Source organism: Bufo gargarizans, chromosome 1 (genome assembly GCF_014858855.1).
Source record: "Bufo gargarizans isolate SCDJY-AF-19 chromosome 1, ASM1485885v1, whole genome shotgun sequence".
NCBI lineage: Eukaryota > Metazoa > Chordata > Amphibia > Anura > Bufonidae > Bufo > Bufo gargarizans.
Window position 1 is genome coordinate 713193494 of NC_058080.1, and position 24281 is coordinate 713217774.

The 24281-nt window shown below is 42.8% G+C and overlaps 1 long non-coding RNA gene across 1 annotated transcript in view; it reads left to right on the forward strand.

The window, feature by feature from the left end:
* LOC122924828 overlaps window positions 1-23597 on the forward strand; it is a 72024-nt gene extending 48427 nt beyond the window's left edge. Inside the window, exons 3-4 of the long non-coding RNA XR_006387439.1 lie at window positions 10516-10631; window positions 23518-23597. This is a non-coding gene — a long non-coding RNA (uncharacterized LOC122924828). The remainder of the gene's footprint in view (window positions 1-10515; window positions 10632-23517) is intronic.
* Window positions 23598-24281: the final 684 nt, after the last annotated feature.

Sequence of the window (24281 nt, forward strand, 5' to 3'; positions counted from 1 at the left end):
TCGAGGGCGCAGTCCAGCTTCCTCGTAGAAAAGAAGTGTGCTCTACTATGTGCTTTCTTGATAAAGCGTTGGCCATACCCACGACTTGTGTACTGCTGCTTTAAGTCATCTGCCTGTCGCTCAAACATCTGATCTGTGGAGCATATCCTATGAGTGCATAGAAACTGTCCGATCGGAATTGAATTGATTATCTGGAGGTACTTTGGAGTTCTTGTGAAACTTCGGTAGAAGGTAAAGTGTCGGTATTGGAGGTTCTTTTACGATAAAAAGAATCGTGGAGGGTCTTAGATATTACATAATTTGTCAAGGATTTTTATCCAGAATCAGGGCCATAATCCATTTAATAGACCATGGTGTCTCCTCAAAATTGGACTGTTCACTATCTTACAAATCCTCCAGAGTCTGCACCGCCTGCTGTTCCTCTATAGTGGCAAAAGTACCCAGGTCCTTCTCCCTGTGATGCCATATTTTTAAAAGTAGTGAGCAGGCGAAGATGTGCAAATCTTTTATTGCTGTGAAGTGATCAAAGGAGGCACATGGAGAGAATATCAAACCCTTTTCCAAGACTGATATATCAGTCGGTGACAATACATGCTCAGAAATATTGATTACCTTCAAACTGTTAAATTTTATAGAAAAGTACACTGGTCGCACTCAGCCATTGTTATACTCCAGAGCAGTTTGTTCTGTTTGCCATTTCCCAATGTTTTGGGGCCTCCCAAATAAAAAAAATAAAAAATAAAATTATTTAAAAAACTAACACAAAAACAGTGTTGGCTACCTCCTCCGCCTCTTCTACCTACACCGCCATGTCCACCTTCTTCTACATTCGGACCTCCACCTCGTGATTCAAGATCATTTTTTGTTATATTGGCAGAGTAGAGAAGAATACCAGCTACATCCCAAAAAATGGCTATAGGTCACACACGGAATTAACAGACAAATAAAAAAAGAATTAAAGAAAAAAACTAAAAAACAAACAAAAGCAGTGTTGGCTACTGCTTCAGCCTCCTCCGCTTATTCCACCTACATTGCAACGTCCACAGCCTCCTCAACTTCCTTCTCCACTTGGACCTCCACCTCCTGGTTCAATATTATTTTTTATTTTGATGTACTCTATGTTATTTTAAGTAATTCCCCTATCCACATTTGTGTGCAGAGAAATTGTACTGTTCCTACCCCCATTTTGCTTCCTTTTGCAGCCCTCTAGACCTTTCTATGACTATTTTACAGCCATTTTACAGCACCAAAGTTCGGGTTCCCATTGACTTCAATGGGGTTCGGTGTTCCGGATCAAGCTTGAGTCCAGTTCGGGACCCGAACAGAACTTTGAACCAAAGTTCGGCCAAAGCTGTTGAATCTGAACATCTACCGGTCCACTCATCCCTATTAATGATATCTACATATTTGATAAATGTCAAATACTACGGGTAATCTATATGATCTAAATTCCTTAGTCTATATGATCTAAATTTGCAATTTTCATCTTTGAAATTCCCTTATGTTTTTGAAATCGTAATTATGAAATACTCAGTTATTCTAAAACTTTAAAAAATATTTGGAATATTAAATAAGAGGAATCTTAACTTTTTTACAATAACAAATAAGCTATTTCACAAAATAAATTTTTCGAATATACTGTATCCTATTTTTCAAAGATTGAAAAATTAAACCTAAATATCAAAATGAAAACAAAAACATCACAGTGTTTTTATTGTGAAATATACAAAATGTTACTGAAATTACTATAAGGGCTCATGCACACAAACGTATTTTATATCCGCTCCGTTCCATTTTTTCTGCGGACCGTATGCGGAACCATTCACTTTAATGGGTCCGCAAAAACAACGAAAGGTACTCCGTGTGCATTCCGTTTCCAAATTTCCATTCCGCAAAAAAGTAGTACATGTCCTATTATTGTCCGCAAATCATGGTCCGAGGCCCTATTCAAGTCAATGGGTCCGCAAAAAAGACAAAACGCACACGGAACACATCCGTATGTCATCCGTATTTCATCTGTATTTTGTGGATCCATACTGTAGAAATGCTATGCCCAGCCCATATTGCTCATGTGTTTGGTGATTAATAATTTACTGTTTCCGTTTCCAATCCGCAAAAAAATGGATCGCATACGGAAACCATACAGATATGATTTGTGGAATAACGGAACGGAAAGAGGACTTAAATCAGAGAGAAAAAAAACTCAGATGCGGAACAACGGATCCGTGAAAAGCAGACCACAAAACAACGGTCATGTGCATGAGACCTAAGAAATTAAATTTTCTGCTGGTTTGCCATTCACACGTAATTACGCCTGTTGGATTTCAAGTCATTGACTTGTATATAGCAAATGTAAATATGGCATTTTACTCATTTTGTTTGAAGGCTTGTGGTTTTCTTGTCTTATTGACCATAAACTTTTTCACCTTTGCCTTTCACCAGCTGTGTTTATTTAGAATTTCCTCTTTCTATTCACTAAAATAAAATAAAAAGAGCTTTAGTAGTAACTGGAGGAAGGTGAAAAATAAATTTAAAGGGTTCTAGTTTTTTGTAGAGCAAAAAAAAAATTTTCTTTCATTAAGCCGAAAAATGAACTTTGCAAAATTTATAATGTAAAAGCTTAGTAGCAGTATTGCTGTTTTTTTCCTATCCCCCTCCCAGAAAGAGTTAATAAAAATTAATCAGTAAGTTATGTGTACCCCAAAATGGAACCTTTAAAGAGGGAATCCAGAGGGAAAACAAAACAGGCTGGTGTAGTGAGCTTAATTTATATTTATATAAGCAGATATATAACGCGAGTTTGATCGCGACGTGTGGTTGATTAGGTGTGTGGTTGTGTAAGTGTGTGACTTAAGATTAAGCGACTTTAGATTCAGGGACTTCAGTGGGGGACTGCAATTAGCGAGTTTCTTATTACTACATTATATAGTATTTTTCGCTTTTGTGGTGTAATCCCCATTTAGTATGTGTTGCACAATTGACAATGCAGTCCAGTGTACATCTTGCATGATGTATGCAGTCCTGGAAAGGCCGTTCAAGGGTGTATATCTTTGTTCAAGATGTGAGCAAATTACCTGTTTGGAATTGGCAAGTTGCAACACTGAGAGGCATTGACAATTTGCAAAATAGTTTGCTTCTCACCGAGCAAGCACTCTTTGGGGTAGATAAGGGGGAGGGGGACAGAGAGGAGGCTGAGGAAAGTCAGATAGCTAGCTGGGTAACAGTTAGAAAGAGGGTAGAGGGAAGAGTGCCAGGGAGGCTAGCCCTGATCTGACACACCCCAACAAATTTGCACATTTGGCAGATGAGGGGGATGTCAGTCCAGGTACAGAACACTTCCTCTGCCAGTCAGGGGAATGTCAGCTCCAGTAAGCAGGGAACCAGTAGAGCAGGGCAATGCAGACAGGTGCTGGTAGTGGGAGACTCCATTATTAGGGGAACAGATAAACAGATAGGGCAATCTGTCACAAAGACCGTGATTGCCGAATAGTGTGCTGTCTTCCTGGTGCTAGAGTTCGACACATCGCGGATCGGGTTGATGGATTACTGGGAGGGGCTGGAGAAGATCCAGCGGTCATGGTCCATATCGGAACCAATAACAAAGTTAGAGGTAGGTGGAGAGTCCTTAAAAATGATTTCAGGGATTTAGGCCAAAAGCTTAGGGCAAGGACCTCAAAGGTAGTATTTTCCGAAATGCTGCCTGTACCACACAAGAAAGGCAGCGGGAGATTAACAAGTGGCTCAAGAACTGGTGTAGGAAGGAGGGGTTTGGGTTCCTGGAGAACTGGGCCAACTTCTCTATCGGCTAGCGGCTCTATCATAGGGACGGGCTGCACCTCAATGGGGAAGGGGCAGCTGTGTTGGGGAAAAAGATGGCTAGAAGGTTGGAGGAATGTTTAAACTAGGGACTGGGAGGGGAAGATAGTGCAGATAGAGACCGGGGGCAAGGTAGTGGGACTGGGGGAGGAATGGAAGGAGGGACTAGAACAGTTCAGATGTGCAGGATGGGGGACACCTGGGAAATAGTGACCATAAAGTAATAACCTTCCAATTATGATTCAAAAGAGCGTTTCTACAGGGAGGAACAAAAATACCAAACTTCAAAAAAGCTAAATTTAGCCAACTAAAAGAGGCCATAGGCTTAACTAACTGGGACAAAGTCCTCAAAAATAAAAATACAGGCACAGAATGGGATATGTTTAAAAGCATCATAAAATCTCATTGTGAGAGGTACATACCGTATGGGAATAAAAGGTTAAGGAACAAAAAAAATAATATGTGGATAAATAGAACTGTAAAGAAAAAAATCACTAAAACAGGAGGGTAGCACGGAAGCACTGAAAAACTATAAGGAAAAAATAGAACATGTAAAACTAATAAAGCGGGCAAACTAGAGACCCAGAGATTAATTGCCAAAGAGAGTAAAACTAACCCTAAAATGTTCTTCAATTATATGTTCTTCAATGAGGAGAAAGCAAAGCTGTTAAATATTTTTTTCTACAATGTATTCACTGAGGAAAATAAACCGTCAGATGAAATGCTGAATGTAAAAATGAATTCCCCATTAAAAGTGTTCTGTCTGACCCAGGAAGAAGTACAACAGCGACTTAAAAAGATTAAAATAGACAAATCGCCGGGACCGGATACACCCCCGTATGCTAAGGGGATTGAGTAATGTCATAGCTAGACCCTTATTTCTGATATTTGCAGACTCTATACTGACAGGGAATGTCCCACAGGATTGCAAATGTGGTGCCATTATTCAAAAAGGGTCCAAAAACAGAGCTTGGAAACTATAGGTCGGTAAGTTTAACATCTGTTGTCGGTAAACTGTTTGAAGGTTTTCTAAGAGATGCTATCTTAGAGCATCTCAACGGAAATAGGAAAATTATGCCATATCCGCATGGTATGCATGGCAAACTAATTTAATCAGTTTCTATGAAGAGGTAAGTTCTAGACTTGACAGTGGTGAATCAATGGATGTCGTATATCTGGACTTCTCCAAAGCATTTGACACCGTACCACATAAAGGTTAGTATATAAAATGAGAATGCTCGGACTGGGAGAAAACGTCTGTATGTGGGTAAGTAACTGGCTAAATGATAGAAAACAGAGGGTGGTTATTAATGGTATACACTCAGATTGGGTCACTGTCACCAGTCGGGTACCTCAGGGGTCAGTATTGGGCCCTATTCTCTTCAATATATTTATTGATGATCTTGTAGAAGGCTTGCTGCATAGTAAAATATCAATTTTCGCAGATGACACTAAACTGTGTAAAGTAATTAACATTGAAGAGGACAGTATACTACTACACTGGATAGATCGGAGGCTTGGGCAGATAAGTGGCATATGAGGTTTAACACTGACAAATGTAAAGTTATGCACATGGGAAGGAATAATGCAAGTCACCCGTACATACTAAATGGTGAAACATTCTGTAACACTGACATGGAAAAGGATCTAGGAATTTTAATAAACAGCAAACTAAGCTGCAAAAACCAGTGTCAGGCAGCTGCTGCCAAGGCCAATAAGATAATGGGTTGCATCAAAAGGGGCATAGATGCCCGTGATAAGAACATAGTCCTACTACTTTACAAATCGCTAGTCAGACCACACATGGAGTACTGTGTACAGTTCTGGGCTCCTGTGAACAAGGCAGACATAGCAGAGCTGGAGAGGGTCCAGAGGAGGGCAACTAAAGTAATAACTGGAATGGTTCAACTACAGTACCCTGAAAGATTATCAAAATTAGGGTTATTCACTTTAGAAAAAAGACGACTGAGGGGAGATCTAATTAATATGTATAAATATATCAGGGGTCAGTACAGAGATCTATCCCATCATCTATTTATTCCCAGGACTGTGACTGTGACGAGGGGACATCCTCTGCATCTGGAGGAAAGAAGGTTTGTACACAAACATATAAGAGGATTCTTTACGGTAAGAGCAGTGAGTCTATGGAACTCTCTGCCTGAGGAGGTGTTGGTGGTGAGTACAATAAAGGAATTCAAGAGGGGCCTGGATGTATTTTTGGAGTGTAATAATATTACAGGCTATAGCTACTAGAGAGGAATCGTTGATCCAGGGAGTTATTCTGATTGCCTGATTAGAGTCGGGAAGGAATTTTTTATTCCCCTAAAGTGGGGAAAATTGGCTTCTACCTCACAGTTTTAGTTTTTTTTTGCCTTCCTCTGGATCAACTTGCAGGATGACAGGGCGAACTGGATGGACAAATGTCTTTTTTCGGCCTTATGTACTATGTTACTATGTTAAATCGCTTGGTCAGTAAGGCTCAAACAGGCTGGTCACTAAGGGGTTAAGGTAAATATTTATTTATGCCATGGTATGAAGCATTCAGGCTATTTGCCATGATTAGACCTGAAGGGTTAACCTAGCCTAGCAGAGTACAAGAGGATACCCAGAGTTTTAAACTGTAACGGGCCCAATTTGAAGCTGACTTTGGAAGCTATCACTTGTGACCAGCGACTGCTTTCTATAGAATTCACAAATAGCCTATAAGATTTTTACTAATGATATATCCTGTGTTCACCATGATAGCAATAAAGATTCAGATCTAATTAAAAGTGAAAATGTATTGCTGTATAGATGGAGGCTGGACCATTTCCATTATTCCTAAACCCCACTGCAACACTGGAGACATATATTTGTTAAGAATCATATTTGTATGTATCTCTGTGTGAAGTATGCTTTATGATACAGATGTATGGCAACAGTAAATCCATCTTCATTCTTTCCCCTCTGCAAATTATCTCTTGGAAAAGGAAGAGCGACACTACAACTATAGGAAAAAAGCCTAAAACCACATCTACGGATGGAAGGCCCTTTACTCGGAGGGGTCTTTGGTTTTTTTCCCCATAGAGTATTGCCTTGACAATAAGTTTCCATACACCCACTGAGTCTGCAAAGAGAACCAGTACCCCCTAGAACCCTATCTTCCTGAACATAGAATTATTTTTACTTGTATAAAAACCAAAAACAGTTCAATGACATTTTCTGATGCAGTCCCACGGTGGGAAACTGGTGCAGACCCGGCACAAAATGGTATTTATTTTTTTCCTGCATGTTGACGATGGCTTAATATTGAGTTCATTTACTAGAACCGAGAGCAAACATTGTAAATATTATCCTCAATATGTTGAATAAATGATTGCATTAATGTACATTTCCAACAAGTTTCTCAGATTCCTCTTGATGTTGGGAATTGCAGCTGCCTTTCTAGTCCCATGAGAGGATTGACTTGTCTGCCTGTTTCTAACAAAGTATAAAGTAAAATTAACAGAATTCCTTCACTCATAAGTCATAAAATTACTGCGCTTGCTACTTGACAGACTACAAGGAGGAACATTTATTACCTCACTAATAGATAACTGAGGCAATGCCTTGGAAAAGCAGAACCTAGGGATGAGTGAACCCGTGGAAGTTCGGGTTTGCCGGATTCGGTCAAAGTTTGGGTTTGGGACCCGAACTTGACTCTGAACTGAACCAATCGTGGGCCCGATCTTCACTTTATTATTTTTTATTATAGCATGTTTATATCCGAAAATAATAGGATTCTTAAGACTGCAAAACAATATGGCCATTTAGGGGTTAAAAAAAAAACTCAGCTCATCCACTTGATCGCGCTGCAGCAGCTTCTTCTATCTTCACTGAACAGGACCTGCCAAAGGACCTGCGATATGCGCAATGACGTCACCATGTGGGAGAAGGCGAGGACATCATCGCGCACATCGCAGGTCCTTTGGCAGGTCCTGTTCAGGGAAGATAGAAGAAGCTGCTGCAGCGCAATCAAGTGGATGAGCTGAGTTTTTTTTTTTTAACCCCTAAATATCCAACTTGTTTTGCATTCTGTCTTAATATTACATTATAACAAAAAATAATAAAATCACCTGAAACACTGAACGCGAACCCGGACTTCAGTGAAAAAGTCTGGGTGCGAGTGCATGTACCCAAACTCGCAAAGTTTAGTACAAACCCTAACTTTGCAGTGGTTGAGTGGTTTTCATCAGGAATGGTGGAAGTAGATAATCTTCTCTACAGGATCAGAAGAGAGACATGTCCAGTATACCAGATGATGACTGTGTGGATAATCTGGTCATGGACACGGCATACAGAGCTCTACATGCCACTATCACTAGAATGGGCCACCAATGAAACATTAAAATGGAACAACTGATGTAAAGGAGTAGAAGAGGTAATGATAGCCTTTGCGTAATTGAGAATGTTTTATAAAACTTTTATTTATATCTATTTTTTTGTATTGGTATTTAGCAGTAAATGCTTTTGGCTATAGTGCATCATTGGTTGCTATTGGCAGCTAAACAAATAACCATTCTAGACAAAATTCATTCCATGTATAATTGCCTATCTCTAAAATCTACTATGTTCTCACATAAAGGCCTCAGCTTGACTCAATTCCAAAATACTTTTAAATCCCCAGGTTTATTCAAGCAAATACAGATGTTAAGAGCAGGCCAAGACAACTTAATGGACATATGAATTTAATTATATTCAGGCCAATTTTCATGTTAATGTTTACAATTCATACAAAAAAAATGTTATAGATTTTTCCTAAGACTGATTGTCTGGGGGTAAACTTTTCTACATTTACATTTAATAATTTTCCTTGGACAAAAGCCATTAGCTACAGAAATTGAAAACCTGTCATGCTTGTGTAGTATCTGTCTAGCTGGCTGTCCATAATTTAGTACACATAGACTAGGTGAGAATTAGAGTTTGAGGGCGAGTGGAATGGAAACTTAGAACGAAGCACCAGATGTTTTACATCTTGAGAAATAATTTATGCTGTTATATCTCAAAATGCATTTCTCAGGTCAGTTTCTTTAGAAAAACTGTAATTTTATTTAACTTTATTTTACTTGTTTTATTAAAACTATTATGGGTAGAAAATGAAAAAAAATACAAAAAGTAACAAAATAATTAATTGTAAATTATTTATATTTGTTATATTATATATTATATTTAGTGATTTATTTACATATTTTATAAAAGCTATTATTGCCATAGTGTGGGAAAATACTATTATTTAATTTATTTAAAATAATTAATAAAAAATAGAAACATTGTTTGAAATTTGTTATATATATATATATATATATATATATATATATATATATATATATTTTTATATTTTTTTCCATTAAAGACTTTTGGCACAGTTTTGACCACAGCCATTGGCTTCATCGTCGCTTCATTTTAGTTAATGAGTAAATTTTATTTTTTCGGACCTTCTACAGCATGTATAGTCACACTTTATTGGTTTACAGTGTTCTCCGCGCTCTTGCAACACAAAACAATCTCTCATTCCTGGGAATACGCTGGCAAGGCTTTTGGGCAGCTGGAAGTGATCAGGAGTGTAATTATTTCCTGTGCTGATGCACATCTGGAAAATCAATCTTTGCAAGTATTTGAAACAACGTTAAACATGCCTGCAAAGAGCGGAGAGCTGTTCTTAAATGGATCAAAGAGGGGAAAAGTTATATAAGCTGGCATGACAGATAGGAAACATTGATTAAAAAAATAATATGCACAATGAGAGTTACAATGTAGTTACAATGCAGAGTGTCCAGCAGTGTATTCTCTCTATAAAACGTTGTATCTTTATTACTGTAAAATGGGTAAATACAGAATTTTTTAGGTTTTTATGATTGAATTCGAGGTAGAGCTTAAATGGTTTCTGGGACTTAGATACTGATGACCTATCTTCATGATGGATCATCAATATCTGATAAGTAGGGTACTGACACCCAGCATCCCCACGATCAGCTGTTTTGGGCATCCACTGGCACCAGTTCATAGAGCTGAAAGTAGAATGCTTTGTCTAGATTTCGGGTATTGGCATACAGCAGCTGCACTTGAATTGGAGTTGAGGTGCAGTACCCCAGCATAGCCCCTACAGTGGATGAAGCCATCTGCTTCCTGCTACATCCACTGTATCGTTTCTGGCACCAGCAGCTGCTCAAAACAGCTGATCGGCAGGAATATGGGTCATGGATCCCCACTGATATGATATCCTGAAGAACCTGGAAAATCCTTTTAAATTGCCCCATGATTTGGTATGTAAATGTTGGTAGGTATGCCTTCATCAGAAGGGACCAGAAGTTTATTTCCTGAATTCCATGTCAGCTCTTTGTCTTCACTTGGGTGTTCCATCGTTTTGCTCTGGGTTTCCTGCTGCTTCACTCTGCGCCACCTTTTGTTTTAGATATGCGTGACTGACTTGGCATGCATCTCAAGGGTATTTATTGAGTTCTTTCACATGATTTTTGGTGACAATTTTTAAAAGTCCCTTTTTGAAATTCTAAACAATTATGGAAAAAAAGATAAAATATCATACCTAGAACATGCTGAATTGCAATAAAAAATGCTACTGAAATGCTATATTCGTCATATATTCGTGAATTCGCGAATTCGCTATCTTAGTTCACTTTTTTTTTTCCTTAATAAAATCGCAATGTAAAATTTACTTAAAAGCATGCGGAAAAGGGGCGTGGCCTAGGAACTGTTTTCGAACTACCCGAAGTTTAAGGCGATTGGAAAAGATGGTTTAAAGCAGTTTTCGAGACAGTGAGGAAGAACTCCTGATCACTGTAAGTAATTTTACATTACACCAGTGTTTTTGATTACATTTCACATGCATGTCAGACCAATCGCTTTATATGCAGATAGAGTGTTATAAAATATTCTTGATTGCGAAAATTGCCACATACGATCCAATTTTTTTCCGCAATACATATAACTTTACTTTTTAGATATTAAAGTAGATATTACTGATTGGTGCACTAAGTATTGTTGTAACATCACGGCACTATGTCTGTAGAATGTACAAATTGACAGCATAGAAATATCTCTTACATGCACATTGCACATCCATTTTCCTGCCGCACACTATATACCCCACACACACACACAAACACAGTCTATAGATTAGAGTTTGTGTCCTGTTGCTAAGGACTCAGGAGAAGCTTTCTTTGTCTTACCCCCAGTATTTACTGGTTCATTTAGAGTTACCCAGGATGCACCATGGGGAGGCGAACCAGCTATACACCCCATACCGTACTGTCACTTCACTAGACAAGTACATCTCTGCTCAGCTGGCCAATATCCAATTGCTCAGACCCCACACACATACAATCACAATACAATCCCATCTAATAACGGTAACATTAAATCTAATATTTCCCCTTTAAAGACATACTTTTTGATGTTTTGCTGAGGACATTATTTACAATACTTGTATAAAAAATAAATAAATTGGGATTATATGCTTGCATCTTTATCCTGAAGTGCATGTTGGAGCGGGGCTATGACCAAACCCGGGTTCACGCTGAGAAGCAGGCCATTGTGAGGGAGATCCATTCTGAGCTCCTAAGGAAGTTTAAGGGCAATCACCCTAGGATGGCCATATAAAAAAATAGTCGGATTTGAATAGGAGGAATTCGGAGCAGATCAGAGATATCCGTGACCGAAAATGCCCAGGTGCAATGCTTACATTACTTTTGTATCTCTCGCCAACACTTTGTAATGTATATATACAGTTATGAAAATAAGTATTTTATCCCTTTACAAATGATTACTTATTAACTGGTGTGACATGTAGAAAATCAGCCGGTTACATCATACATCTCTACCTCGCCATGAGTGTATATATATATATATATATATATATATATTTATACACACAGCGAGGTACAGATGTATGATGTAACCGGCTGATTTTGTGCGTTTTACATACACAGAAATATATATATATATATATGTGTGTGTGTATATACAGTATATACATAAATTGCAATCATCATACTGTATTCCAGTAAAAGGCCCAGTACATCATTACATTTGATACATCCCCCACTTAACTCCATAACTCCCGATGACATACATGTACGTCAGATCTGGACGTGACTTAAAGCCCAATGATGTAAATGTACTGCATGGTGACCGGGCGGTTGCAGGAGCTGTGGCCGCCCGATGGGGGGCAGGGGTCTGGCAGTCACTGATAGCCGGACCCCTGCTGTATGGGCATTAACCCCTGCAAGGCTGCGGTCAGCTTCAGACATGTGCGGGGTGTCCATCGGGTCCCCGCCCTGCTGTGATAGGGACCCGATGGCAGGGAAGGTAGCCCTAAGCCTTCCTTAGGCATTGTGGCTGCCTTCTGGTAGGGCCTGTGAGATCCAGCCCCCTGTATTGCACTGGTAATACACTTACAGACAATGCATTACAATACAGAAGTATTGTAATGCATTGTAAAGGGGATCAGACCCCCAAAAGTTAAAAATATATAGGTTTAAAAACTGTGCTAAATAAACCATTTTTTTACATCACTAAAAGTGAAACACAAAGCAATTAAAATGGTGTATGACCCCCAAAATAGTACCAATTTAACCGTCACCTCATCCAGCAAAAAATGAGCCACTACCTAAAAAAATAAAACCAATATGGCTCTCAGAATATGGAGACATCAAAACATGATTTATTTTGGTTCAATAATGCTATTATAGTATAATAATAAAATACAAAAAAAATATACATATTCGGTATCGCCACGTCCGTAATAACTAGCAGTATCAAAATATCACATGACTAGGGATGAGCGAACTCGAACTGTATAGTTCGGGTTCGTACCGAATTTTGGGGTGTCCGTGACACGGACCCGAACCCGGACATTTTCGTAAAAGTCCGGGTTCGGGTTCGGTGTTCGTCGCTTTCTTCGCGCTTTTGTGACGCTTTCTTGGCGCTTTTTGAAAGGCTGCAAAGCAGCCAATCAACAAGCGTCATACTACTTGCCCCAAGAGGCCATCACAGCCATGCCTACTATTGGCATGGCTGTGATTGGCCAGAGCACCATGTGACCCAGCCTCTATTTAAGCTGGAGTCACATAGCGCCGCCCGTCACTCTGCTCTGATTAGCGTAGGGAGAGGTTGCGGCTGCGACAGTAGGGCGAGATTAGGCAGATTAACTCCTCCAAAGGACTTGATTAACTGATCGATCTGCAGCTGTGGATCATTGAGCTGCTGATCCTCAATTGCTCACTGTTTTTAGGCTGCACAGACCGTTTGTCAGTCACATTTTTCTGGGGTGATCGGCGGCCATTTTGTGTCTTGTGGTGCGCCAGCACAAGCTGCGACCAAGTGCATTTAACCCTCAATGGTGTGGTTGTTTTTTGGCTAAAGCCTACATCAGGGTGAAGCTGTCACACCAAGTGCATTTAACCAGCAATAGTCTGTTCATTTTTTGGCCATATACTAAATCAGGGGCAAGCTGCGCCTGTCACCAAGTGCATTTAACCCTCAATGGTGTGGTTGTTTTTTGGCTAAAGCCTACATCAGGGTGAAGCTGTCACACCAAGTGCATTTAACCAGCAATAGTCTGTTTATTTTTTGGCCATATCCCAGTCTAATTCTGTCACTAAATCCATACCGGTCACCCAGCGCCTAAATACTAGGCCTCAAATTTATATCCCGCTAAATCTGTCCTTAGTGCTGTAGCTGGGCGAGTTATTTAGTGTCCGTTCAAGCACATTTCTTGTTCTGGGTTGAAATACAATTCCCAATTTAGCAATTTCATAATTTAGTGGTTTCTGCTATATCAGAGCTATTTGAAATCTATCCCTAAAAGGGTATATAATATTCAAGGTGCACATTGGGTCATTCAGAATAACTTCACACACACCCGCTACTGTGTATTTCCAAGTCTAATTCTGTCACTAAACCCATACCTGTCACCCAGCGCCTAAATACTAGGCCTCAAATTTATATCCAGCTAAATCTGTCCCTAGTGCTGTAGCTGGGCGAGTTATTTAGTGTCCGTTCAAGCACATTTCTTGTTCTGGGTTGAAATACAATTCCCAATTTAGCAATTTCATAATTTAGTGGTTTCTGCTATATCAGAGCTATTTGAAATCTATCCCTAAAAGGGTATATAATATTCAAGGTGCACATTGGGTCATTCAGAATAACTTCACACACACCCGCTACTGTGTATTTCCAAGTCTAATTCTGTCACTAAACCCATACCTGTCACGCAGCGCCTAAATACTAGGCCTCAAATTTATATCCAGCTAAATCTGTCCCTAGTGCTGTAGCTGGGCGAGTTATTTAGTGTCCGTTCAAGCACATTTCTTGTTCTGGGTTGAAATACAATTCCCAATTTAGCAATTTCATAATTTAGTGGTTTCTGCTATATCAGAGCTATTTGAAATCTATCCCTAAAAGGGTATATAATATTCAAGGTGCACATTGGGTCATTCAGAATAACTTCACACACACCCGCTACTGTGTATTTCCAAGTCTAATTCTGTCACTAAACCCATACCTGTCACCCAGCGCCTAAATACTAGGCCTCAAATTTATATCCAGCTAAATCTGTCCCTAGTGCTGTAGCTGGGCGAGTTATTTAGTGTCCGTTCAAGCACATTTCTTGTTCTGGGTTGAAATACAATTCCCAATTTAGCAATTTCATAATTTAGTGGTTTCTGCTATATCAGAGCTATTTGAAATCTATCCCTAAAAGGGTATATAATATTCAAGGTGCACATTGGGTCATTCAGAATAACTTCACACACACCCGCTACTGTGTATTTCCAAGTCTAATTCTGTCACTAAACCCATACCTGTCACCCAGCGCCTAAATACTAGGCCTCAAATTTATATCCAGCTAAATCTGTCCTTAGTGCTGTAGCTGGGCGAGTTATTTAGTGTCCGTTCAAGCACATTTCTTGTTCTGGGTTGAAATACAATTCCCAATTTAGCAATTTCATAATTTAGTGGTTTCTGCTATATCAGAGCTATTTGAAATCTATCCCTAAAAGGGTATATAATATTCAAGGTGCACATTGGGTCATTCAGAATAACTTCACACACACCCGCTACTGTGTATTTCCAAGTCTAATTCTGTCACTAAACCCATACCTGTCACGCAGCGCCTAAATACTAGGCCTCAAATTTATATCCAGCTAAATCTGTCCTTAGTGCTGTAGCTGGGCGAGTTATTTAGTGTCCGTTCAAGCACATTTCTTGTTCTGGGTTGAAATACAATTCCCAATTTAGCAATTTCATAATTTAGTGGTTTCTGCTATATCAGAGCTATTTGAAATCTATCCCTAAAAGGGTATATAATATTCAAGGTGCACATTGGGTCATTCAGAATAACTTCACACACACACGCTTCTGTGAATTTCCAAGTCTAATTCTGTCACTAAATCCATACCGGTCACCCAGCGCCTAAATACTAGGCCTCAAATTTATATCCCGCTGAATTTGAATACAATACATTGGGCCAAATAATATATTTGTTGTTGTGGTGAACCATAACAATGAGAAAAACATCTAGTAAGGGACGCGGACGTGGACATGGTCGTGGTGGTGTTAGTGGACCCTCTGGTGCTGGGAGAGGACGTGGCCGTTCTGCCACATCCACACGTCCTAGTGTACCAACTACCTCAGGTCCCAGTAGCCGCCAGAATTTACAGCGATATATGGTGGGGCCCAATGCCGTTCTAAGGATGGTAAGGCCTGAGCAGGTACAGGCATTAGTCAATTGGGTGGCCGACAGTGGATCCAGCACGTTCACATTATCTCCCACCCAGTCTTCTGCAGAAAGCGCACAGATGGCGCCTGAAAACCAACCCCATCAGTCTGTCACATCACCCCCATGCATACCAGGGAAACTGTCTCAGCCTCAAGTTATGCAGCAGTCTCTTATGCTGTTTGAAGACTCCGCTGGCAGGGTTTCCCAAGGGCATCCACCTAGCCCTTCCCCAGCGGTGAAAGACATAGAATGCACTGACGCACAACCACTTATGTTTCCTGATGATGAGGACATGGGAATACCACCTCAGCATGTCTCTGATGATGACGAAACACAGGTGCCAACTGCTGCGTCTTTCTGCAGTGTGCAGACTGAACAGGAGGTCAGGGATCAAGACTGGGTGGAAGACGATGCAGGGGACGATGAGGTCCTAGACCCCACATGGAATGAAGGTCGTGCCACTGACTTTCACAGTTCGGAGGAAGAGGCAGTGGTGAGACCGAGCCAACAGCGTAGCAAAAGAGGGAGCAGTGGGCAAAAGCAGAACACCCGCCGCCAAGAGACTCCGCCTGCTACTGACCGCCGCCATCTGGGACCGAGCACCCCAAAGGCAGCTTCAAGGAGTTCCCTGGCATGGCACTTCTTCAAACAATGTGCTGACGACAAGACCCGAGTGGTTTGCACGCTGTGCCATCAGAGCCTGAAGCGAGGCATTAACGTTCTGAACCTGAGCACAACCTGCATGACCAGGCACCTGCATGCAAAGCATGAACTGCAGTGGAGTAAACACCTTAAAACCAAGGAAGTCACTCAGGCTCCCCCTGCTACCTCTTCTGCTGCTGCCGCCTCGGCCTATTCTGCTGCTGCCGCCTCGGCCTCTTCCTCCGCCTCTGGAGGAACGTTGGCACCTGCCGCCCAGCAAACAGGGGATGTACCACCAACACCACCACCACCACCTCCGTCACCAAGCGTCTCAACCATGTCACACGCCAGCGTTCAGCTCTCCATCTCACAAACATTTGATAGAAAGCGTAAATTCCCACCTAGCCACCCTCGATCCCTGGCCCTGAATGCCAGCATTTCTAAACTACTGGCCTATGAAATGCTGTCATTTAGGCTGGTGGACACAGACAGCTTCAAACAGCTCATGTCGCTTGCTGTCCCACAGTATGTTGTTCCCAGCCGGCACTACTTCTCCAAGAGAGCCGTGCCTTCCCTGCACAACCAAGTATCCGATAAAATCAAGTGTGCACTGCGCAACGCCATCTGTGGCAAGGTCCACCTAACCACAGATACGTGGACCAGTAAGCACGGCCAGGGACGCTATATCTCCCTAACTGCACACTGGGTAAATGTAGTGGCAGCTGGGCCCCAGGCGGAGAGCTGTTTGGCGCACGTCCTTCCGCCGCCAAGGATCGCAGGGCAACATTCTTTGCCTCCTGTTGCCACCTCCTCCTTCTCGGCTTCCTCCTCCTCTTCTTCCACCTGCTCATCCAGTCAGCCACACACCTTCACCACCAACTTCAGCACAGCCCGGGGTAAACGTCAGCAGGCCATTCTGAAACTCATATGTTTGGGGGACAGGCCCCACACCGCACAGGAGTTGTGGCGGGGTATAGAACAACAGACCGACGAGTGGTTGCTGCCGGTGAGCCTCAAGCCCGGCCTGGTGGTGTGTGATAATGGGCGAAATCTCGTTGCAGCTCTGGGACTAGCCAATTTGACGCACATCCCTTGCTTGGCGCATGTGCTGAATTTGGTGGTGCAGAAGTTCATTCACAACTACCCCGACATGTCAGAGCTGCTGCATAAAGTGCGGGCCGTCTGTTCGCGCTTCCGGCATTCACATCCTGCTGCTGCTCGCCTGTCTGCGCTACAGCGTAACTTCGGCCTTCCCGCTCACCGCCTCATATGCGACGTGCCCACCAGGTGGAACTCCACCTTGCACATGCTGGACAGACTGTGCGAGCAGCAGCAGGCCATAGTGGAGTTTCAGCTGCAGCACGCACGGGTCAGTCGCACTACAGAACAGCACCACTTCACCACCAATGACTGGGCCTCCATGCGAGACCTGTGTGCCCTGTTGCGCTGTTTCGAGTACTCCACCAACATGGCCAGTGGCGATGACACCGTTATCAGCGTTACAATACCACTTCTATGTCTCCTTGAGAAAACACTTAGGGCGATGATGGAAGAGGAGGTGGCCCAGGAGGAGGAGGAGGAGGAGGAGGAAGAGGGGTCATTTTTAGCACTTTCAGGCCAGTCTCTTCGAAGTGACTCAGAGGGAGGTTTTTGGCAACAGCAGAGGCCAGGTACAAATGTGGCCAGCCAGGGCCCACTACTGGAGGACGAGGAGGACGAGGATGAGGAGGAGGTGGAGGAGGATGAGGATGAAGCATGGTCACAGCGGGGTGGCACCCAACGCAGCTCGGGTCCATCACTGGTGCGTGGCTGGGGGGAAAGGCAGGACGATAACGATACGCCTCCCACAGAGGACAGCTTGTCCTTATCCCTGGGCAGCCTGGCACACATGAGCGACTACATGCTGCAGTGCCTGCGCAACGACAGCAGAGTTGCCCACATTTTAACCTGTGCGGACAACTGGGTTGCCACCCTGCTGGATCCACGCTACAAAGACAATGTGCCCACCTTACTTCCTGCACTGGAGCGTGATAGGAAGATGCGCGAGTACAAGCGCACGTTGGTAGACGCGCTACTGAGAGCATTCCCAAATGTCACAGGGGAACAAGTGGAAGCCCAAGGCCAAGGCAGAGGAGGAGCAAGAGGTCGCCAAGGCAGCTGTGTCACGGCCAGCTCCTCTGAGGGCAGGGTTAGCATGGCAGAGATGTGGAAAACTTTTGTCAACACGCCACAGCTAACTGCACCACCACCTGATACGCAACGTGTTAGCAGGAGGCAACATTTCACTAACATGGTGGAACAGTACGTGTGCACACCCCTCCACGTACTGACTGATGGTTCGGCCCCATTCAACTTCTGGGTCTCTAAATTGTCCACGTGGCCAGAGCTAGCCTTTTATGCCTTGGAGGTGCTGGCCTGCCCGGCAGCCAGCGTTTTGTCTGAACGTGTATTCAGCACGGCAGGGGGCGTCATTACAGACAAACGCAGCCGCCTGTCTACAGCCAATGTGGACAAGCTGACGTTCATAAAAATGAACCAGGCATGGATCCCACAGGACCTGTCCGTCCCTTGTCCAGATTAGACATTAACTACCTCCCCATAACCATATATTATTGGACTCCAGGGCACTTCCTCATTCAATCCTATTTTTATTTTCATTTTACCATTATATTGCGATGCTACCCAAAGTTGAATGAACCTCTCCTCTGCCTGTGTGCTAGGCCTAAATATATGCCAATGGACTGTTGCAGTGGTGGCTGACATGAAGCCTGATTCTATGCTATGACATGCAGACTGATTCTCTGCTGACATGAAGCCAGATTGTCTGTTACGGGACCTCTCTCCTCTGCCTGGGTGCTGGGCCTAAATTTATGACAATGGACTGTTGCAGTGGTGGCTGACGTGAAGCCTCATTCTCTGCTATGACATGCAGACTGATTCTCTGCTGACATGAAGCCAGATTGTCTGTTACGGGACCTCTCTCCTCTGCCTGTGTGCTAGGCCTAAATATATGCCAATGGACTGTTGCAGTGGTGGCTGACGTGAAGCCTGATTCTCTGCTATGACATGCAGACTGATTCTCTGCTGTCATGAAGCCAGATTGTCTGTTACGGGACCTCTCTGCTCTGCCTGTGTGCTAGGCCTAAATATATGCCAATGGACTGTTGCAGTGGTGGGTGACATGAAGCCTCATTCTCTGCTATGACATGCAGACTGATTCTCTGCTGACATGAAGCCAGATCCTCTGTTACGGGACCTCTCTCCTCTGCCTGGGTGCTGGGCCTAAATTTATGACAATGGACTGTTGCAGTGGTGGCTGACGTGAAGCCTGATTCTCTGCTATGACATGCAGACTGATTCTCTGCTGTCATGAAGCCAGATTGTCTGTTACGGGACCTCTCTGCTCTGCCTGTGTGCTAGGCCTAAATATATGCCAATGGACTGTTGCAGTGGTGGGTGACGTGAAGCCTGATTCTCTGCTATGATATGAAGACTGATTCTCTGCTGACATGAAGCCAGATTGTCTGTTACGGGACCTTTCTCCTCTGCCTGGGTTCTGGGCCTAAATTTATGAAAATTGACTCTTACAGTGGTGGGTGACGTGAAGCCTGATTCTCTGCTATGATATGAAGACTGATTCTCTGCTGACATGAAGCCAGATTGTCTGTTACGGGACCTTTCTCCTCTGCCTGGGTTCTGGGCCTAAATTTATGAAAATTGACTCTTACAGTGGTGGGTGACGTGAAGCCTGATTCTCTGCTATGATATGAAGACTGATTCTCTGCTGACATGAAGCCAGATTCTCTGTTACGGGACCTCTCTCCTCTGCCTGGGTGCTGGGCCTAAATTTATGACAATGGACTGTTGCAGTGGTGGCTGACGTGAAGCCTGATTCTCTGCTATGACATGCAGACTGATTCTCTGCTGACATGAAGCCAGATCCTCTGTTACGGGACCTCTCTCCTCTGCCTGTGTGTGTGCTGGGCCTAAATATATGCCAATGGACTGTTGCAGTGGTGGCTGACGTGAAGCCTCATTCTCTGCTATGACATGCAGACTGATTCTCTGCTGACATGAAGCCAGATTCTCTGTTACGGGACCTCTCTCCTCTGCCTGTGTGTGTGCTGGGCCTAAATATATGCCAATGGACTGTTGCAGTGGTGGCTGACGTGAAGCCTCATTCTCTGCTATGACATGCAGACTAATTCTCTGCTGACATGAAGACAGATTCTCTGTTACGGGACCTCCCTCCTCTGCCTGGGTGCTGGGCCTAAATATATGCCAATGGACTGTTGCAGTGGTGGCTGACGTGAAGCCTCATTCTCTGCTATGACATGCAGACTAATTCTCTGCTGACATGAAGACAGATTCTCTGTTACGGGACCTCCCTCCTCTGCCTGGGTGCTGGGCCTAAATATATGCCAATGGACTGTGGCAGTGGTGGCTGACGTGAAGCCTCATTCTCTGCTATGACATGCAGACTGATTCTCTGCTGACATGAAGCCAGATTCTCTGTTACGGGACCTCTCTCCTCTGCCTGTGTGTGTGCTGGGCCTAAATATATGCCAATGGACTGTTGCAGTGGTGGCTGACGTGAAGCCTCATTCTCTGCTATGACATGCAGACTAATTCTCTGCTGACATGAAGCCAGATTCTCTGTTACGGGACCTCTCTCCTCTGCCTGTGTGTGTGCTGGGCCTAAATATATGCCAATGGACTGTTGCAGTGGTGGCTGACGTGAAGCCTCATTCTCTGCTATGACATGCAGACTAATTCTCTGCTGACATGAAGACAGATTCTCTGTTACGGGACCTCCCTCCTCTGCCTGGGTGCTGGGCCTAAATATATGCCAATGGACTGTTGCAGTGGTGGCTGACGTGAAGCCTCATTCTCTGCTATGACATGCAGACTAATTCTCTGCTGACATGAAGCCAGATTCTCTGTTACGGGACCTCTCTCCTCTGCCTGTGTGTGTGCTGGGCCTAAATATATGCCAATGGACTGTTGCAGTGGTGGCTGACGTGAAGCCTCATTCTCTGCTATGACATGCAGACTAATTCTCTGCTGACATGAAGACAGATTCTCTGTTACGGGACCTCCCTCCTCTGCCTGGGTGCTGGGCCTAAATATATGCCAATGGACTGTTGCAGTGGTGGCTGACGTGAAGCCTCATTCTCTGCTATGACATGCAGACTGATTCTCTGCTGACATGAAGCCAGATTGTCTGTTACGGGACCTCTCTCCTCTGCCTGGGTGCTGGGTAGTGTTGAGCGCGAATATTCGAAAAGCAAATTTTTTTCGCGAATATCGCAACTTCGTGATTTCGCGAATATTTCGAATATAGTGCTATATATTCGTAAAAACGAATATTCGTTTTTTGTTTTTTCCCCCCCCCCCACAAAATTACAGTACACATATAATTGATTGTTTCCCAAAGGTCCAACAGCTCAGATCTTACTCACATTGCCTAGAAAGTGATTGAGGCGCGAATCTTCGTAAGGCGATTTTATTAGCGCACATGCGAATATCGGCACGTCCCAGAACAGAGGCAAAGGGCTTTGCATTCATACATTAGTGAATTGAGTTGCGAATCTTCGTAAGGCGATTTTATTAGCGCACATGCGAATATCTACACTTGTCCCAGAACAGAGGCAAAGGGCTTTGCATTCATACATTAGTGATTGAATTGAGCTGCGAATCTTCGTAAGGCGATTTTATTAACGCAAATGCAAATATCTACACTTGTCCCCAGAACAGAGAGGCAAAGGCCTGTGCATTCATATAGTATAGCACCATATTCGCGAATACGTAGAACTTCGTAAAATTCGATTAACGAAAATTCGTATTTTTTATTTTACTTTCCACCTTACAGATTACATTGATCTGTACTCTGTCAACTACTGTCATCACCCCCCACTGTATCTCGATTGATTCCCAAAAGTCTCACATTCCCTAGAAAGTGATTGAGGTGCGAATCTTCGTAAGGCGATTTTATTAGCGCACATGCGAATATCTACACTTGTCCCAGAACAGAGGCAAAGGGCATTGCATTCATACATTAGTGATTGAATTGAGTTGCGAATCTTCGTAAGGCGATTTCATTAGCGCACATGTGAATTTTGCATAGCATATGTATTATGCGATGCGAAAATTCGAATTATCGCATATGCGAAATAATAACGAATTTGAATAATCGCGAATATTTTATGAATATTCTTTCGAATATTCACAAAATTTCGCGAATTCGAATATGGGACATGCCGCTCAACACTAGTGCTGGGCCTAAATTTATGACAATGGACTGTTGCAGTGGTGGGTGACGTGAAGCCTGATTCTCTGCTATGACATGCAGACTGATTCTCTGCTGACATGAAGCCAGATTGTCTGTTACGGGACCTCTCTCCTCTGCCTGGGTGCTGGGCCTAAATATATGCCAATGGACTGTTGCAGTGGTGGCTGACGTGAAGCCTCATTCTCTGCTATGACATGCAGACTAATTCTCTGCTGACATGAAGACAGATTCTCTGTTACGGGACCTCTCTCCTCTGCCTGGGTGCCGGGGCCTAAATATCTGAGAATGGACTGTTCCAGTGGTGGGTGACGGGAAGCCAGATTCTCTGCTATGGAACCTCTCTCCAATTGATTTTGGTTAATTTTTATTTATTTAATTTTTATTTTAATTCATTTCCCTATCCACATTTGTTTGCAGGGGATTTACCTACATGTTGCTGCCTTTTGCAGCCCTCTAGCTCTTTCCTGGGCTGTTTTACAGCCTTTTTAGTGCCGAAAAGTTCGGGTCCCCATTGACTTCAATGGGGTTCGGGTTCGGGACGAAGTTCGGATCGGGTTCGGATCCCGAACCCGAACATTTCCGGGATGTTCGGCCGAACTTCTCGAACCCGAACATCCAGGTGTTCGCTCAACTCTACACATGACCTAACCCCTCAGATGAACACCGTAAAAAAAAAAAAAACTGTGTTAAAAAATAAAAAAATTTGACACCTTACATCAGAAAAAGCGTATAACCAAGTGATCAAATATTTGGCAAATTTTGTATTTTATTAAAAAATACTAATGAAATTTTGTGACAGAATTTTTCCATTGTCATGAAATACAATATGTGACAAGAAAACAATCTCATAATGGCCTGGATAAGTAAAAGTGTTTTAAAGTGATACATGTTAGATTTGCTCAAAATGGCCTGGGCAGAAAGAAGAAAAATGGCTTGGTCATTAAGGGGTGAATTTGCATTTGTTATGAGTTCTGAGTTGTTTGTCTAAATTCTAAACATTGTGTGATTATAGGGGTTGTAGTTCACTCTGTACAGCGCAAGCCTTCTACAGAGGATATGGTGGTGGTTGTGGTCTCAGCATTGGAGGAGGAGGAGGAGGAGGAGGAAGGAGAGCATGCTGGACCCTCCCAGCATGCAGATGCTCCACCACCACTTGATGTTGTCAAAACGGTAAGGGTGAAGGCCGAAGAGGCTGGTCCCTCTTTGCAGCCGCATTCCCCTCCCCCAGCTCCTGATGATAAAGAAGAGGAGGAGGAGAAGGTTGTCACTAGCCCCTGCCAAGAGGGTAAATATGCGCACACAGCAATATAATTCTGTATCCATAACATGTACAGAAACAAAGGGCCAAAAATTAGGGGACAACACACACTACAGTAATAGAAAACAACAATACTGGACACTAACTATGTAATCTACATAAAAACCATTACCTAAACAACTAAATTACATTATACTCTACATAACTATCACAAACTAACCAACTAAATACAATTATACTGTACTGAACTATCGCTAACTAACCAACTGAATAACATTATACTATACTGAACTATCACTATCTAACAAACTATATAATCATCATAAATATCATTAAACAACAAATTGTAATGTAAATCGTCAGTTCTTTAACAAAAACTACACACAATGCACTAATTGCCTCTTAATCTTAATTGAAAGTAATTGAAAAAAAATGTTTACTCCTAAAAGTATTCGGTAAATAAAATAAAATAAATTATGCAGCTGCAGCAGGCCGCCCAAAGGGCAATGCTAGAAATC